The sequence below is a fragment of the Cryptotermes secundus genome, unplaced genomic scaffold (assembly GCF_002891405.2).
Source record: "Cryptotermes secundus unplaced genomic scaffold, Csec_1.0 scaffold508, whole genome shotgun sequence".
NCBI lineage: Eukaryota > Metazoa > Arthropoda > Insecta > Blattodea > Kalotermitidae > Cryptotermes > Cryptotermes secundus.
This window is the reverse complement of record NW_019733326.1, coordinates 37,907-57,833: the sequence shown is the minus strand read 5'-3', so window position 1 is coordinate 57,833 and position 19,927 is coordinate 37,907.

Below are 19,927 nucleotides of genomic sequence, written 5' to 3'. Positions count from 1 at the left end.
ACCTGCATGGACACTTTTAGTTGTAATCCATAGACTGGACAAAACACATCGTAAGATGAAGCACCGGCTAAACAATTAATGTCAAATCTATACATCTATACCATGGGCCTCCAAGCAGTTTACTACATGTATACAAGTCTAGAATACACCATTATGTCCGTGGAAATATAACAAAATTGCAACAACTGACTTCACGATATAGAATATCACATAAAAAATTTTAACCTTATTTTATTTTTATTTATATTTGTTAACCTTATTTTTGAAACCGCATCATTCTTTGATGTATATCCTGTACCAATTGTTTTTAGGATAATTTAAAATAATGTTTGAAAAGCAGAACATGCTTTCAGTATGATTTATGAGAGAATGAGGCGGTAAAGACTTTACTATGAGGAATAAAGTAACCAGTGTACAAATTTATTATAAAGGCAGTCCGTTGTAAAGTAATACGTGTTATTTCCCAATGCTAAGAAGTATGGTAATCCACCACGTAAGGAAGCACACTAATTTCACATTTATATTTTGTTCATTTAGGAGGGCGCTGAAGTGAATACCTAGCAACAGCTATACTTGTTGAGCAGGAAAGGCAAGTATGGGAATAAACAGTTGGATCTTCCTCAAGGATGGTGTCATGAGGATCGAACCCTTTTCCCTTTGAGTTGTATTGATTTTAGGCATTTCCCTATAATATGTACAACCTAATAACAATAATAATAATGATAATATTAACGGGTAGGCCACATCTGGCACCCTAGTCTTGACTGTAATGTATATAAGTACAAGAAAATGCTAAACTTTTAATAGCGGATTTCCTGACACACACGCATAACAGGTGTTTATTTTCAGGTATAGCACCAGCTGTATTTGCTGACTGAGGGAACAGGTACTTGACTTACATTAACAGAAGGGAGAAATGTTTTCTTTCTCTGAGTAATTAAGCTACTTCCGGTGTTGGGTGTATGCCTTGGGTTCTCCTATTATTTAGGTTAGGAGGGGATGAGGCCGCTTTCAGACAAGACACACGGTGGCTGGACACAGTGTCCAGTGACTGCAAATACATTAGCGCGAATACTAGTGTTCACACAAGCGTCTCAGTGTCCCATGTCTGAGACACTGGGGTGTGGCTGTCTTTCCCCTCCAGTGGCTGAGACACTCACTCGTGGTCCAGCCACTCGAAGTGCACCGAGTTGTATGCTAGCATTCAGACAAGACACACAGTGTCCAGCATCACTGATGAAAATGATGGACAAACATTTTGATACTGATAAATTTATCGAGTTAGTGCGAGCCAGACCTGTTATATGGGATATAAATAGTGATGATTATGCCAGCTTTTCAGAAGAACATAAAGAAAAAACAAGGGAATATAATTCATCATCTTTATTTATAATCTGAAATACAACACAAGTTCCACTGTGAAGTAAAATATCTGTTTGTTGAAAAAGGCAGAGACAATAATAATAATAATAATAATAATAATAATAATAATAATGTGAATGTATTTCCAACTCTAAGTTTTGCAGTTTCGTTTAAATTCTTCCACACTGCCATTCCAAATCGCCATTTCCTACAAAGTGGTTTGCAAATGATTCTCGTACTTGAAGTGCTTGCCACCCTCTGGCATCTGCATGTTCTGATGTATCAAAGAGTCCCCCATATGAGAGGGTGTCGTCAAAATTGTATCCATCTCTCATGCGTACAAAGTTGTACATGCTTTAACAATGTCCTCAGAAAATTCAAATGACAAATCTAATGGGCGGTGGAAAATTCTCCACTTATTTGATAGTATTCCAAATGCACACTCTATGTATCATCTATCAAGGTTTTTGCCTTCATACAGCCACATGACATGTTTAGATAAACCAAATGCCTCATCTGCTACAAAAACATAAGGGATGCTTGGGGATGTGGTTCCTTCTAGAGGGACAGATTGAGGAATATTAAGTGAGTTCAAGTTAATTTGTTCCCAAAATGAGCAATTTGCCTTCATACAGCCACATGACATGTTTAGATAAACCAAATGCCTCATCTGCTACAAAAACATAAGGGATGCTTGGGGATGTGGTTCCTTCTAGAGGGACAGATTGAGGAATATTAAGTGAGTTCGAGTTAATTTGTTCCCAAAATGAGCAATTTGTAAAAATACTTGAATCAGAACACTTTCCATACGAACCAATGTCAACGTAAGTGAAACAGTAATTAGTGTCACACACAGACGTGAGTGCAACAGAAAAACACAACAGTGAGATAACTCACTCAAAACGAAGACAGCACACACACACATACCCAGCAGGCCCAGCAGTATAACACACACAGTCACAGGAGCAAGACACAACACAAAGCACAATACACACACGATAGTGAAAGAGTGCTCCAACAGAAGAGGATAGGCGTGACCCACGTAGTGAGATACGACGTAGGGATGAAAAATCCTGAACAATTTTAATATTTTTAACATTTAACATTTATCAATATATATGATAAATATATATTTTAGTTATTTTAATATCAAGACGACAAGGCATGCAATGAACTAGTTTAGCGTAAATCAAATAAGCACCTGAAGATGGCACTTTTGTGCCGAAACATGTAGTGCGAGTGAGAGGAGGAGATAGATGAGTGTATGCACTGGATGACGGTTGAAATAAATCATGGACTTAAATCAGTGCAACAGGACGCTAAAATATAACATTATAGTGGTCATCATGAGTATGTTAGAATGCCTTTCGGATTAAAATCCGTCCCGGCTACACATCAAAGAATGAAGAACGCCGTGTTAAGGAATTCTATCGGAAACAAGTGTATGATCTATATGGACGATATTCTCGTGATGGGAGAAACATTTAAGGAACATTATGACAAGTTAAGAGAAGAATTCTCTAATTTAAAATAATGGAATATTAAGATTGAGCCCGACAAATGTGAATTTCTTGAAGTTGAACTTAACTATTTAGGTCATGTTATTACAGCAGAAGGAATTAAACCAGACCCTAAAAAGATTTCAAGTGTAATAAATTTTCCTGTTCCAAAGAACACAACAGACATTAAGTCATTTTTAGGCCTTTCGGGGTATTACAGGACATTTACTGACAAGTTTTCAGCCACTGCTAAACCATTAATTGAATTACTTAAGAATGACACCCCATGGTCTTGCCATGAGAAGGAACAAACAAGTTTTGATATATTAAAAGAAAAGTTAACTACTTCTCCTGTACTCCAATACCCAGATTTCACTAAACCATTTCTTCTTACAACTGGCGCGAGCGGTTATGCAATTGGTGCAATACTGAGTCAAGTCAAGGTAGGTCAAGATCTACCAGTGGCCTATGCAAGCCAAACTTTCAACGGTGCTGAATTAAATTACAGCACCATGGAAAAGGAATTACTAGCCATTGTATGGGCAGTAAAACATTTCCAACCTTATCTGATTGGTCGTAAGTTTCAAGTACTCACCGATCATAAGGGTCTGACCTGGATCTTTAGAGTGAAGGGCCCAAGTTCGAGGCTCTTGAGATGGCGTATGCTTTTAGAAGAATATGAATATGAGATTGTTTACAAAACAGGAAAACAGAATGTAAATGCGGATAGCCTCAGTCGTTATCCAGAAGTAAATTTATGTGATGTCCGAGAATCAGAAATGAGTGAAGAAAGAAAACAAAATATAACTCCCGAAATGCATGATTGTCCCATGGGTGGCCATCAAGGTGTGTCAAGGACCCTTGAAAGAATTAAATTATACCTTGAATGGAAAGGTATGGAATACATTAGAGATTATATAAAGAAATGTGTAACTTGTCAGCAAATGAAGTTAGGAAAGATAAAGACAGAACCTTTACAAGTAATGGATATGCAGGAATTCCCATGGAATAAGTTAGCCTTAGACATTGTAGATCCATTAGAAGTAACAAGTGAGAAAAACAAATACATACTGAGTTGCCAAGACAACCTAAGTAAGTATTTGATAGCTGCTCCTCTTCAAATCCAAACAGCTGAAGAAATTGCTGAGAAGCTAGTAAAATTAATTATTTTAGGGCAGTAGATCAGAAACACCTGGAAAGCTTTGAAATGTGGTGTTGGAGAAGGATGGAGATCAGTTGGACCGATTATGTGAGAAATGAAGAAGTGTTATTTAGAGTTAGTGCACAGAGAAATATCCTACATGAAATAAGAAAACGGAAGGCTAATTGGATTGGTCATATTTACGCAATAACTGCCTCCTAAAAGAAGTTATTGAAGGAAAGACAGAGGGGCGGATAGAAGTGCCCAGAAGACGAGGAAGACGTAAGAAGATGTTGGATTACCTTTGGGACAGAAGAGGATATTCTCATTTGAAGGAGAAAGCTCTAGATCGCATTAAGTGGAGGAACTGTTTTGGAAGAGACTGTGGACCTGTCGTCTGACAGATTACTGATGAATGAATATCATACCTTCACCGCGACCCTGCAAGTCGTAGGAGGCGACAAAAAGGGAAGTCTCAAATCTGAGACAGTAAAATATGGTCTCGAGTCCCAAGGGACTCAGACCCGAGAAAGACTGCACTGTCAAGGGCCAGCAGCATATACAAAAGGCAGACCCCACAAAAACAAGACCGTAAATGCCAAACAGTAATAAATATCTGGTCACAAGCCCCACATGGGGCTCGACACCAAGACTTACTGACTGACTGTCAGTCGCAATGTGACTTGGACTTGGACGTACGAAATATATTGTGATGCGTTGCCTTACGTCCATCGCTGCGACAACCGCTACAATCCGAACGGCGTCATCAGTAGCAAAACACGTTACACTGGTTTCAGAAGTGGGATGTCATTATATGAAGAGACAAGCACTTGTTGAACTGTTCTATAATATTTATTACATTTACACAGTAGATGCAGACGAACTTGAGTCTGAAGAATTGAAGAACAACAACAATAATAACGAACTCCTTGAACACTGAACTAGAATTGTAGAACTGTATGTGCAAACTTTCAAGTGTCTGTTCCTGCATCTGTCTAACATCTTTAACTTCTGATGCCTTGTGGCGCTGTCCACAGCCATGACAGTCAACAATCTTATCTTTTGATGGGAAGATGAGCACAGCATTGCACCCATCATCTGGGCAAGTCGCTACCAACACTGGTACCATCTTTGTGCCTGATACTGCAAACATTACTACCAGTATAGACTGAGAATAACAATTGCGATCAAACTCATTCCTACGTTTTACATCACCAAAACCTGCACTAGTTAACACGTTATCATCAGCAAGACTTATCTCATGTTCCTTAGAATCATGTGTTTTAAAATTTTGCAAAACAGTCTTATTTTTGGTCATACGGTGTGAAGCACCAGAGTCTATTACCCATTGTTACTATAGGTTTCCTAAAGGGCTCTTCCAGGGTTGGACTGCAACACTTGATTCACTGATGAATGTTAGAATTTCTTTGTTTTGCATCAGGAAGGCTAAATGTGTAGGCTACCTCTTTACCCTTTAAGTGACGGCCCTTTAAATTCCGGTAATGGCAGCGGGACGGATTTGATTTAAATACCCGCAATTTTAAAGCAATAAAAACTGTAATCATTTCCTAAAATTGCTGTGATTTCTACAATTTTTGTGATAAACGAACCAAATAAACGCTGTTTTTTTCTAGAAAGAATATAGAATCAGATATTGTAATTAACAGACATTATAAAATGTGTAAAAATTTTTAGACTGATTCCAAGTATAAAATTCCCAAATTTGTCATCTGTCTACAAGAATTCATACAGTTCTTGGAACTAAGAATGCTGTATGTAGATGGTTATGTAGACATGTTTAGTCTTGCATGTCTCGAAGCTTATACACATACTTTCTTTCGGTATGCAGAGATGTGGGCGTGTATATCTCCGTTTATAAGAACGTTGATTGTTTATACACAACAAGTTCTCTGTTCTGACCAGGCTCAGTTAGTTTATCACAACTCTCAAGGCCAAGCACAGCCAAGCAGTGTCATACAGCTTCAAAGTTTCGCAGCGAGAACAGTGATATTGTCAGCTCACCATGGCGTCGTCTCGTTTGGAAGATTCAGACATTTTTCAACTCATAAATGACTCTGAATCAGATTGTTTTACCGACAATTCTGAGAGTGGCGTTGAGGAAAGTGATTCAGAAATGGATTTCAACGAAGACCCATCATCTTCGTCGGCAACCTGGGGACCACCACACCAGCGTGGCAAGAGGAGTGTGAATAATTATTCAGGTGGAGCTGTGGGGTTAAATAACAATGAAGCTCCACACGTGAATAAGGATTCCACCCCTTTCTGCGTTTTCATGTTGTATTTCGCAGGGATTATCCGTCTGCTGGTGGAAGAGACGAACAGGTACTACCATCAGCACGTAAACAGCAGAACATGCTGGAGCATGCTGGAAGGGGCCCCCCCTCGCCCTCAACGGCCCAGGGGTCGAACCCCTGCCGTTTCATCGGGGTCATTTCGAATAGAGGAGGCCAAACAACAGCACCGGCCGACTTCCTCTACTTCGAAATTGAGGTGTCGAGTGTGCTCTTCATGTGGGAAACGAAGAACTGTCCAGATAAAGTGCGTGAAGTGTGATGTGGGACTCTGCATTTCCGGGTGTTTCCAAGATTTCCACACGAAGCCAACATTCCGTTAGACGATGCAGGTGGGAAGAGAGACAACTTATAAAGCTGGTGACCAAAAATCATGTAAGTAGAAAAAGAATTTATAACTTAAAATTAGATTTTAAAAAGCCGGCCGCATGCGTGGACTGCGCGACGACATATGGCGTCATTCGTCCCCTTGACTTTATTTTAATGACGCCATATGGCGTCGCTCAGCTCTTAAAGGTTAAGAATGAGGCTGCAACCACTGCAGGTCTGATTGATGATGCTGTCAAAGCTGTGGAAATAACCGCAGGTTCATCCGCAGAACATGCACAAAAAGCTGCTGATGAACACTTCAATACTAAGGATACCTGGAGCAAATTAGCAGCAGAACTAGATACTGTCAAAACCATCTAATCTTCATCTAAGTTTATCTACTTAAACAGGTTCTTTTGTGAAGGTTCAAAAGCGATGACAGCCTTGAAGGTATATGCACGTGCTGACAGAGTTGAAGAGGAGATTCTCTACTATATTTGCCCAGTTTGACACTGTGATGGGAGCCTATAGATCAGCTTCTGACAAGGGAGCATGTCCCATGGCTAGTTATTGTTCAGCCATAACATGATGCCTTGACTTGGCCGCTCAAACTTCCCAAGGGATTGAGAGTGAGTGCACTGTAAAGGTAATCAATGCCTTGTTTGCCCCTAGGACAATGGGAGGCTGGGGCATTCCACACATCTGCAGCTGGCTGACACAGGAGACTCCTGATGAACTGGTTGCCTACATAACTTTAATGTCAACCTTCTATGAGGTTGCAAGGGATTCCCTGGTGAAATCAAAGATTGTGTCAGTTCTTGATAGTACCCTCAATCAAAACCTTTCTGAATTTGACATTGCAGAGTTAATTAACTCTCCTAGGAATGTCTGTGCTCAAGGAGTGTCTAACCCTACAGGAGCCGTGCTTGCAAAGCTCAAAGAAGGGATGATCTCAAGATGTGATAGTGAGATATTTAGAGATGCACTTGTGACCTGTATGATGCCTGCTATCAAGGTTGGCCTTAGTAGGGTAGTAAGGTCGCTCATGGTAGATGCCAATGTTTTGGAATTACTTGGACAATGTCTTCCAGAAGTCTGCATTTCAGCCACAGTTGATCGGGCCTATAAAAATGAGCTAATTGCTCAGCTGTTTCCATTCAGAGTGAGACAGGCTGTCCAAGATAGCGAGAAATGGAGGCAGAACTGCCATAAATCATCTTGTTACCATGGAAGTAAAGCCCAGCCATGATGGGCCATCCCGCTCGACAGCTTTTGAAAAAGCAGAACAACTCCGGAATAAATTCTACGAATTGAATGAGGTCTCAATTGTGAATCATACCTTGCCTGACTAAAATACCTGTCCTGCCTGTCAAGTAACTACTAGCGCAGCCTTTGTGGTGGTCAAGATGCTTGCTCCTAGAAATAGTTGCCCAACTGAGGGAGCCAACTATAGGAACTTTTTGGACTGAATTAACCCACACTGGCGACACCGACAATACAACACAAATAATGGACATCGGTCAAATAGAAGACCTCCTGCAACAGTGCTTAACACAGATGGAGAATTTACAAGGTGAACTACGTACCAGACGAGGACAGGAAGACCAAATGGAAGAAAAACAACACGATGCCGGCATTACAAACAGCCCAGTACCAACAGAGACACCAAGAATTGCCATGTGGCTTCCGCCGTTTTGGGCCGAGAGACCAGCAGTTTGGTTCGCTGAAGCTGAAGCACAGTTCACTTTGGCTGGTATCAGTAGCGAGCAGACCAAGTTCTGCTACCTGATCTCGCAGTTGGACCAACATTACTCCTTGGAAGTAGAGGACATTATCACCTCTCCACCAAAACGTGTCACAATATGTAAATGTATATGTAAATACTGACAATGGACTTACTAATATGGACTATGACTGACAAATGACAGACCTGACCTCTCATCAGAGAGGGCACCACCAAATGGAGAGGACAGTAACTTTCATATAAGGAAAAAAAAAATATATATATATCCAGTCATGAGTCCCAGCCGGGGCTCGACACCAAGACAGACAGACTGACTGACCATCAGTCGCAATGTGACTTGGACTTGGAGAAGTTATTAGTTCGTTTAAACAAAAATTGCATTTCAGTCAAAATTATCCATATCACACTGGCATGTTGTCTGCCTCCTCAGTTTCCAATCCATATTCCTCTGGTACAAATTCTTATCAATCTGCCCCTACTCCAACTCCAACATTCACCCAGAACCATAATCCTCCTATAAATGATGTTATTTTTCAGATGTAAAAACGCAAATGCAGAAAATATTAATTGAGCAATTAATGCAAATGATGGGTTGTTATGTAACATTACTCTTCATATGTAAAAAATCAGGTAAATAAACAGATAAATTTAAAATGATAAAATTTCTGTTTTTCATTCTTATTTGTTCTCTTTCCTTAAAAATTTGTGATTTGTTCTTTGCTTGCTTCACTTCATCAACAATCATACAATGTGAAAAAGGCATTAGAGCTCATTCTGAAGTAATTGTAGAATTTCTTTTCGTCATTTAATAAGTAAGTCGATCGCTAGCTGCAGTACGATAAGGACGTCTTGTAAGTGCACCGCTACTGAGACACATACTGCCAGTGAAATACGACGTAAGCCTCAGCGCTATCAACAAACAGCAAGTACATAATCTACGTAATATACTTAATACATTTAATATAATTATTTATTATAATCCGCCTTAATAAACAAACAACAAATCGAAATAGAAATAAAGGCTAAAATAATAGAGTGCGGCCCAAGGCCAAGCTCCAAATCACATGTACAACACACAGTCAAATACGGACTCGTATGCAGAGCAAAACCCATCAACATCATACATGCATATATCATCACCCTCCTTGACACAACCAGTCACAAATCAACAACATCAAATACAGAGTACCGCAACATACTATAGTCAACAGACGAATACCACACAAATGTTCAATCCAAAGCAATTATCACATGAAGATTATCCACCACTGCCAGGCCACTCGCAAAATGAATGGCATACGATCACCTATAACAGAAAAAGAAACAGAAACAACGAAGAGCATGGAGAAAATCAACATCAAAATAAGAAACAGGTTTATTGGCTAGACAACCCAACAACAACTAATAATAGATATGAAGGACTCTCTGAGGAAGAAATGGAAACAACAGCAGATATCGCAAAAAAGGAGCCAAAACCACCACCCATATTTGTATCAGGCGTAAAAAACATAAAACCATTGATCCAACTGTTAGACGAACTAGCAAAAGATAACTACACTACAAAAACATTACGACATGATCAGGTGAAAATACAACCACTGAAGAGCGACGTGTATAGCACAATTCTCAAAGCTCTAATGGAAAAAAATACGGAATTTCATACATATAAACCTAAGAAAGACAAAACCTTTAGAGTAGTCTTGAAAAACATGCATCCAACAACTGACCTAAAAGAAATAAGCAACAGCTTAGCAGAAAAAGGACATATGGTCATAAACATCTGGAATGTAAAGCAAAGGAATACTAACGTCCAACTACCACTGTTCTTTGTTGACCTCAAGGCACAAGATAATAACAAAGAAATATACAAAGTAAAACTACTAATGAATACGTGCGTGCAATTCGAGGCACCACACATCAAACGAGAAATCCCGCAATGCATGAGGTGCCAGAAGTACGGGCACACAAGAAATTATTGTCATAACAACCCACGTTGTGTTAAATGTGCTAGGAACCATCTAACCAAAGACTGCCCTAGAAAAACAAGAGATGAAGAGGTCATATGCGTCAACTGCAAGGAACATCACCCAGCTAACTATCGAGGATGCATAATACACAAACAAATACAACAAAAAATTTACCCAACACTACGAGAGAGAAAAACGGATACAGACGTCACACAACCGGGCATATCATATGCACAGATCATGAAACCCAAGATCGTACACCCAGTCCAACATGAAGGTCAGACAAAATCAACTACACCACCACAACCAGCTAATGACCTAGCTGAATTAAAACAAATGATGAAAAATCTAATGGATCAAATGGGGACATTAATAAATCTAATAGCAACTCTGGTCAACAAATCCTCACAATAGCTGAAGTACTAAAAATAGGAATCTGGAACGCCAATGGATTGACTCAACACGTACAAGAAATCAAAATATTCCTACTACATAATAACATAGACATAATGCTAATCTCAGAAACACATTTTACAAACAAAAGTTACATAAAAATACCAAATTTTAACATATATCACACAAATCACCCTGATGGGACAGCACACGCAGGCACAGCAGTAATGATCAGAAACAATATCAAGCATTATGAGAAAGAAGGATACAAACAAGAAAATATACAAGCTACTAGCGTAGTCGTACAGGAACATTCAAGCGAAATAACAATCTCCTCGATCTACTGCCCGCCAAAGCATAATAACAAACACAAAGACTTTGAACATTTCTTTAAAACTTTGGGCAACAATTTCCTGGTGGGAGGAGACTTTAATTCAAAAAACGTACAATGGGGTTCCAGACTCACAAACTCAAAAGGAAGAGAATTACTTGCTACCATGAACAGCAACAACTTAAGCTACTTAACAACAGGACAACCCACATACTGGCCAACAGACAGCAGAAAGACTCCGGACATACTAGACTTTTGTGTTACCAAAGGACTTAACACAAAAAAATTCCTAGTGGAATCAAGCCTAGATCTCACGTCTGATCATACCCCAATCATAGTCACCATGTACGCCCAAATACTAGAAAAACCGAAAGAACCTTCCCTACATAGCAAGAATACGAACTGGAATTTGTTTCGGGAAACATTAGATAAAATAGTCACACTGGAGACCCCCCTAAAAACAGAAGCTGACATAGATGACGAAGTAGAAAGATTAACCAAGGCAATCCAACTAGCAGCATGGCAAGCCACACCAGATCGAAATGACAAGGGAATAAAAAAGAACAGCCCAATTATTGTTAAACAAAAAATCGCAGAAAAGAGAAGAGCACGAAAACGATGGCAGACTACCAGAACAGAATCTGACAAGAGCATCTACAATAAAAAAACCAAAGAATTAAGAAAATTACTACAAAAACTAAAAAATGAAGCCATCCAGGAGTACCTAAAGGGATTAACTGCGACAGAAACTACCGATTACTCACTCTATAAAGCAACGAGGAGACTGAAAAGACCTCAGGTGCCAGCACCACCAATAAAAACGGACGAAGGCAACTGGGCAAGAAGCAATCAAGAGAAGGCCGCAACATTCGCCAAACATCTCTCCAAGGTCTTCAAACCTTTCGACACTGAGACCACACAAGAAGAAGAATACGAAATCAACAACTTCCTAGATGCACCCTATCAGATGAATCTACCAATGCGAAACTTCAAATATAAAGAAGTGGAAACGGTCATCAAAAAAGAAATCAACCCCAAAAAAGCTCCTGGATTCGACCTAATCACGGGAAAGATATTGGAAGAATTACCAGAAAAATGCATCCAAAAAATTACACACATATTCAACGCAGTGTTAAGAGTAGAATACTACCCAATACAATGGAAAATATCACAAATAATTATGCTGCCAAAACCTGGGAAAAACACGAAAGAAGTAACATCATACAGACCAATAAGTCTGATACCAGTACTATCCAAGGTACTAGAAAAACTACTACTGAAAAGAATAAAACCAGTGATAGAAGATCAAAACATAATTCCCAAACACCAATTCGGATTTAGAAACAAGCACGCAACTACGGAACAAGTCCATAGACTAGTCAACCAAATAAACAGGGATCTCGAAACAAAACGTTACTGCACAGCGGTGTTCCTTGACATAGAACAGGCCTTTGACAAGGTCTGGCACGCAGGACTATGCTACAAAATGAAACAGAAACTTCCGCATCAAATGTACGCAATTCTGAGATCCTATCTTACACATAGATACTACTTTGTAAAGCAACAGGAGGCATTAACAAACCTATACCCAATATCATCTGGCGTACCCCAAGGTAGCGTTTTAGGACCAGTGCTATACTTGATCTACACATCAGATCTACCAACAACTAGAAAGACAACAACAGCGACGTTTGCAGATGACACAGCTATCCTGGCATCTCATACCAATCCTCTATCCGCATCCAGGAACTTACAAGACCACCTAAATAAAATTCAACACTGGCTGAAAAAGTGGCGTATGAAGGCAAATGAAAATAAGTCTACGAATGTAACGTTCACCATGAAACGCACTACCTGTCCTCCAGTAACGTTAAATCACTCTCAGATACCACAAGCAGAAGATGCCAAATACCTTGGTATACACCTGGATAAACGACTGACATGGAAAAAACACATTCACACCAAAAGAAAACAACTCGGAATAAAATTCCGACAGATGTATTGGATGCTGGGAAGGCAGTCGGAGCTATCGACAGAAAACAAGATCTTACTGTACAAAACCATGCTCAAACCGATATGGACGTACGGGATACCATTATGGGGATCAGCCAGTAACTCAAACATAGAAATTCTCCAACGATTTCAAAGCAAAGCATTACGAATAATAGTTAACGCACCGTGGTATGTGCCGAACACGGTACTACACAAGGACCTAGATGTACCAACAGTCCGAGAGGAAATAATAAAAAAAAACAGCACAAAGTATAAAATCAGACTCCAGGCCCATCCGAACGACTTGGCACAAAAACTGCTCGACGACGAAGGCGAAATCAGGAGGCTAAACAGATTTATACCATCAGATTTACACACCAGATTCGAATAATTCAACAATTAACTGCATATCACTAAGCAGTTAAAATAAGTATTGAGCATGTTCACTGGAACATGCTCACCACGACAAGTTCTCTTTCCTTTTCTATATGTAAATCACAAAATGTACTTAATATCCACACTTAATGGATAGATTGTATAATTATTGGAGTTAAAAAAAAAAAAAAATTAATAAGTCGGGAAATAGATGACTGAATGATCCTAACATAGGTCGTTTCATATTTATAGGATGTACCCAAAATCTACGTCGCTGAAGTCTTCATCTTCTCAACTTTTGAATTAATATTGCACTTAATATGACATCCATCTTCAAAGATACTTCCCAAAAGACTGTCGATGATTTGACTTATTCAGTGTGAAAGCTTTTGACTGGTTTGACTTGACTGATCTAGACGTGACAGGACTGGCTTGGTGTGAAACGGGCCTAATGGAGTCTATGATGGCAGAGGCGACCCATTTGAATTCAGTGGAGCAGCATATCACAGCTGCCATTAAGAGCACCACTGACTTCAAGTGGATTAAGTGTACTGGCTGTTCACTTCACTACCAATGAATAGTAGATAATACTGTGAGAGGTCTCACAAGAATTTACATTCCTTGGTAGTGTAAGTGAACAAACAGACTGATGCCTGAAGGAGCCAGAGGGCCACAGAGAGGAAGCTGAAGATACTGACATATCAGTGAGTCATTAGGAAAGTAGTTCTTCATCTTTGCCTTGTAACATCCTGCCCATACCAGCTCTGGAAATCGGAAGAGAGCAGTAATAGAATTACTGAATGAACATGTGTGCCAAACAGTCACATGAGCATCATTAGATGTTTCATAAGTTGGACAAAGTAACCCAGTGACCAGCAGTTGCAGTGCAGCAACAGAAACTACTGTGCATTCACAGGATAACATCGACATCCACAGTTGGATCATGTACACGTACGTACAAGAAAACTATTCTGAACTTGAGCTACATCTCTTCCCTGCTTTGCGAACATGTTTCCTTCATTGTAGGACTCGTGCTCAATAATTAAGGATAATGCTGACCGTGTACAAACAAAACGGTGTGCATGTTTCGGCTTGAAATCACGTCCGGGTACTGTACCAAATAACCTGCGGTGACTGTGACCTTGGTCAGGCGTGTGGTGGCGCTGTAAGCAGACCAATGACTCACAGGTGTGACTCTGCTGTCCAGTGTATGGTGGCGAGAAGTGTGTAGTTGTTTTCGGACGTGCTAATGGTGACTGTGTCAGAAATGGCTCAAAGAACACACTGGTGATGTAGTGAGGGGCAGGATAACAGGGCGACTAGAGGCTGGCGAAAAACAACAGGGCGTGTCACGGGAGCTCCATGTGCCACAAAGTGTCATCTCAACATTATGGCAACAATTCCACCAGAGAGGAAACGTGTTCCGGCGCTACAGCAGTGGATGTCCACAGTGAATAACACCACAAGAAGACAGGTATCTTCCTATAAGTGCCCGAAGACGCAGACGGAGTACTGCTGGGGGCCTTGCTTGGGACCTTGGCGCAACCACTGGAACAGTTGTTTCCAGACGACTCAATAGACCTGATTTATTTGGCCGGAGGCATGCATTTTGCAATCCACTGACTAATGCCCACAGAGGAGCCCGCAACGCCTGGTGTAGAGAACACAGTACATGGACAATGGAACAGTGGTCCCAGGTTTCCTTCACTGACGAGTCCAAGTACAGTCTCAACAGTGATTCTCGTCTTGTAGTGATCTGGTGTGAACCAGGAACCAGATACCTAACATCCTTGAAAGGAACCAGTATGGAAGTGGTGGTGTTATGGTATGGGGCGGCATTATCATGGGTTCACGTACACCCCTGCATGTCTTCAACAGAGGAACTGTAACAGGTCAGGTGTAGCGGGATGTCATTCTGCAAGACTACGTCCACCTTTTCAGGGGTGCAGTGGGTCCCACGTTCCTACTGAAGGATGACAATGCTTAATCATCACTATAATGCAGGTCAGCACCCATGGCTACCCACAGAGCCATATATGTGTGTGGAAGCATCCTAGCCTCAAACAGGTTACAAAGCTCACCGGCCACTTATCCAGAGTGCTCCACCTGGCAGTATTTCCTGATGGTGAAACAACTATAACTGCTGGTGGGGATGAGACTATTCGTTTCTGGGATGTTTTCAGCAAAGCTCGTTCACAGAAGGTGAGTGCTCAGTTTATTCTGTGGAAAAAATTATTTTCTAATGGATCACATTTTTAACATGACATTTATATTTATAGAAATTTTTAAAAATATTTATTGTGATTTTCAACTTCTGTTTTACGAGAATAGATCCGTCCTGAATGTGTACTCGGGCATCTGATCATGGATTTGCAGATGGGAAGTTGATGTGAAGCTCAAGTTCTCCGGCTCCTTCTATTTCTTGTGCTACAGTATCTTTTGTTTTCTGTGATCACATGTCAGTGGAAATAAAATATGAAATATGTCAAACTGAGGATGAAGTTGTCCACAATGAACTGACTGAAGTAGTTGCTGAATCATGTTTAACTGTGAAGTGTGCAAACTAAGGTTTTGTAAGATCACAGTTTTATGCATTTATTTATTTTTTCATGCCCCCCCCCCCATTCTTGCAAGATACCCTTTGTATCTGATGTAGATACAGTATTTACATTTGAGCATCCAGTGGTTTGTATGAATATTATGTGAAGTATAAATCCACTAGAAGTGTCAGAAAAAATTCACAAGAGATATCTTCCTGGGGTTTGAATTCCTCAGAGAAACACTAGTCAAAATCTTCTCATTAAAGTAAGAACAACTGACATGTTAATAAACAGGATACAAAAGAAATGTCAGCATTCAGTATTACCATTAGAATAACTGGATGATATCAGAGATCACCTTGAAGATTTGCCTCCTAAGCATCTTAGTTTGGTGGGAAAGCCAGACGGAAAGAGACCACTGGGAAAACCAAGGCGTAGGTGGGGGGGACAATATTAAAACTGATCTTAGAAGATAAGATGAGATGGTATTGATTGTACTGATCTGGCTCAGGATAGGGACCAGTGGAGGGCTCATGTGAACACCTTTGTGAACGTTTGGGTTCCATAAAATGCTGGGAGGTTCTTGAGTGGCTGCAGAATTGGCGGCTCCTCCGGACGGGCTCAGCTCCATGAGTAAGTAAGTATGGTTTAGGCTAACAATTTTTGGAAAATAAATATTATTTCTTTGCCAGTAAGATGCACCACAGACAGCAGAAGTGGGCCACTGAGGCATTCTAAAATTTTACCAAAAACTGAATATCACCATCTCTGAGGAAAAGCCAAAATTACAAGACAGAATAATTAGAGATCAGTCATGGGACCATCCAAGTGTTATACAGAAATGTTCTGTAGTAATATTCTGGTGGTTTAAAATGTTGTGTGACCTGTCTCTGCTGACACTGGAAATTCGCTTACTTTGGCAGTGGTATAGTAGTTACTTATTTTCCCCACAAGTATCTTTAAGCTCACTGGAGAGTGAGCTTTTCAGGGAACTTTCTGCTAACCCCTCATGTTTTAACGATGCAATGCAGTGACTGCCATTTAATAACTGTAATGTAATGTTCAGTCCCCATGGTCCCAGGCCCAATAGCTGAATGTTAAATTTCCTGTTTAGTATTCAAATTCATTGTCCCTTGAAACACTTTAAATGGGAGTTTATTGTGTGGCGCATAGCACAAAAGCAGGGAGACCCATTCAAGTCTGGAAAACCATTTTGTAAAAAATTATACAGTTTGTCCATAAAGTCTCTTTGGGGTTTTGAAAAATTGTGGCGGACAAACATATTGAGCTAGCCATATGCGGTTTGCAGCAGATCACAGTGAAAATCTTTTTGCCGCCAAAAGATCGCATAGGCGGCCATCTTTACATTTCTCAGTCAGTTCTTTGTGAAATGGCGACTATACAGGAACGTGCACGTTCTGTAGGATGGCTTTTTGACAGAAGATCAGTCACCCAGACTCAAAGAAATTACCGCACACAGTTCAATAAGCTAGCCCTGAGTGACAAAGCAATAAGAGACTGGGAACGTTTCCTAGAAACTGAGCATGTCCATGATTGCCAGAGAACTGGCAGACCAGGTGTAAGCGATGAACGTGTGGAAAGAATCCGTGAATCGTTTGTACGAAGCTGTACATTACAAATTACTTTACTAATCATAAACAAAAGCAAACTTTCCCAGCTTCAGAAAAAGATGTTATGTGCACACTGTACGAGTACTAAAGGGATGAAGGAATAAACAGGATTGTGTGCAAGTGCCCCTCTATAAAGTGGCCATTGAGTAATTTAAAAAAATTATAGCTTTCACAAACAAAATGCCAAGAAATCATAGGTACTTTCATGACTTTTGAGGTGGACCTGTACACTGTACAGGGACAGGAAAGGAGCTGGCTGCATGAAACAAGAAGAGCTTCTGTCATTTACATTACAAGCCGCAGCCACTACTTTGCTTCAAGATGCAACGACTAGAAACATTCTATCAGCATTTGCTATTACTGGAATCTGTCCATTCAATCGCAAAGCCACTGAAGATTCAGATTATGCCCCTTGTGACATGACAGAACAAACATAAAATTTCAGAGGGGCTGCTGCATTCCATTTCCTGCTATACAGTTCTCTAAAATAGTTGTGGGAATAATTCCATCCAAAAGCAAACCCACGGACATAACTGATGCGATTTCAAGAAACTTCAAGGGTGGAGCTAAAAGGAAATGAAGGTTATCCCCAAAGGCTTCTCTATGAAGACCCCCGTCAATAGTCTACGTTCATCCAGAACTATCAAAGGTGGCAGTAAAGCACTGCTTAGGAAAGTGACACATTTTCACTGGCAGAACATGGCATCTAACTTCAGAATCTCAAACTGAAGAAATTTCTCATGCCATTTGTATCTTCATCACTGTTGGAAGTTAATTTAGAGAAATCTTTAATAAGAAAAAGCGATTCATATTCGTAAGTTCTCAATTTTCAATAATCATCAGAACAGAGTCTTGCCTACCACAGCTTTGGCTTCTAAGAAATTTTTCCTCAACCTTTCCAAACATGATCTCACATACTCTGGGAGAGCAGTCCTTCTGAAAGGTTTGAATTTCTTGGTAACAAATCTACACTCCAACCTGGATACGGCATGTGCTGTGGAATTCATTGTATACAAGCTTCCACACTATGGGCATCGAATTCAGGTGGAGTTCAAACCCATGTTTGGAAGTCTTACAGGCCTAACATGACTAAAAAGGAGATGAAAGTCGTGAAATCTTCGAGGCTTGACAAAGATATTAGGATTCTTCAGGCAGACAGAGGCAACTGCATGGTGGTGTTGAATGAATGCAACTACAAGAAACTCTTGACACTCACACCAGTCATATACAGAGGGGCCCAACAAAAGTATACTCACTTTAAAGTACAAAATATTTGCTTGAATAATTTATCGGTAATCTAAATTTGATACACAAACACAGTGGTGACATATGTTGAACCAGAACAAGTGTTCAAAGCGCCCACAATTAGCGTGTAGACAGTTCTGAGTTCGGCAGACTAATGCAAGAGCAACTGTGGCCAAGGCATCCACTGGGATAGCAGCACAGGTCATCCAAACCAGGCCCTCAGTACAACAGCTTGTCTGTAGACAATATGTTCAGAGTAGCAATTCCACTACAGTAGTGGAGTAGAATCGAAACATGTAAGGTGAATAAAGACTGAAGTGTTGTAAACTTGTATGTCACACTGGACTGAAAATTATCCACTTTGTAATTAATAGTGTGACAGACCAGAATGAGACAAATCACACTACAGTAGATTATGACAGAGCCCTTCGGGGCCGTGTCACAAGGAAAAAAAAAATAGCGGCATAAGAAACCGTGTCTTAAGCCTAACAAAGCAAAATGGCCACTACAGACCACAGGCCCCTCATAGTCCTACCATTTAATGCTAATGACACTGGGAGACAACACTTACATATACAAGCACATGTGGCCCTGCTCTCAGACACACACCTGAAACCCCATGAGATTCATTATTACAAATTATCACATTTAACAGGCTAATTGCTTTCTGGGCAGAAAATGCAGAATTGCTGTTGCAGTCAGAAAAGAAATTCTCCACAACCATGAGGACCTATCTCCCCTTGTTTCAGCAGAAGCTACAGGCATCTGCATGTCGATTTGTAATTGTGAAGTATTAATTGCAGCTGTTCATAAATTTCCCGGTCATGCAGGAGTGATATCGCGGTTCCTTTCGAAATGTTTGAAATAATGTAATTACTACTTTACTGAATTACTTGAAACTTAATGTTATGTATAATACAAAGCAGATCATTAAACTATATCTTAAGCTGGCAATGTGATGTTTCTGTGGAAATTTCGAGATGTCAAGGCGCCAGTCTGTCACCTCCACAACAGCTCTGTACAGCCACAAGTTTTCGAACTCAAAATTTCAAAGCGACATGTTCCAAGCTGAATGCTTTGCTCATG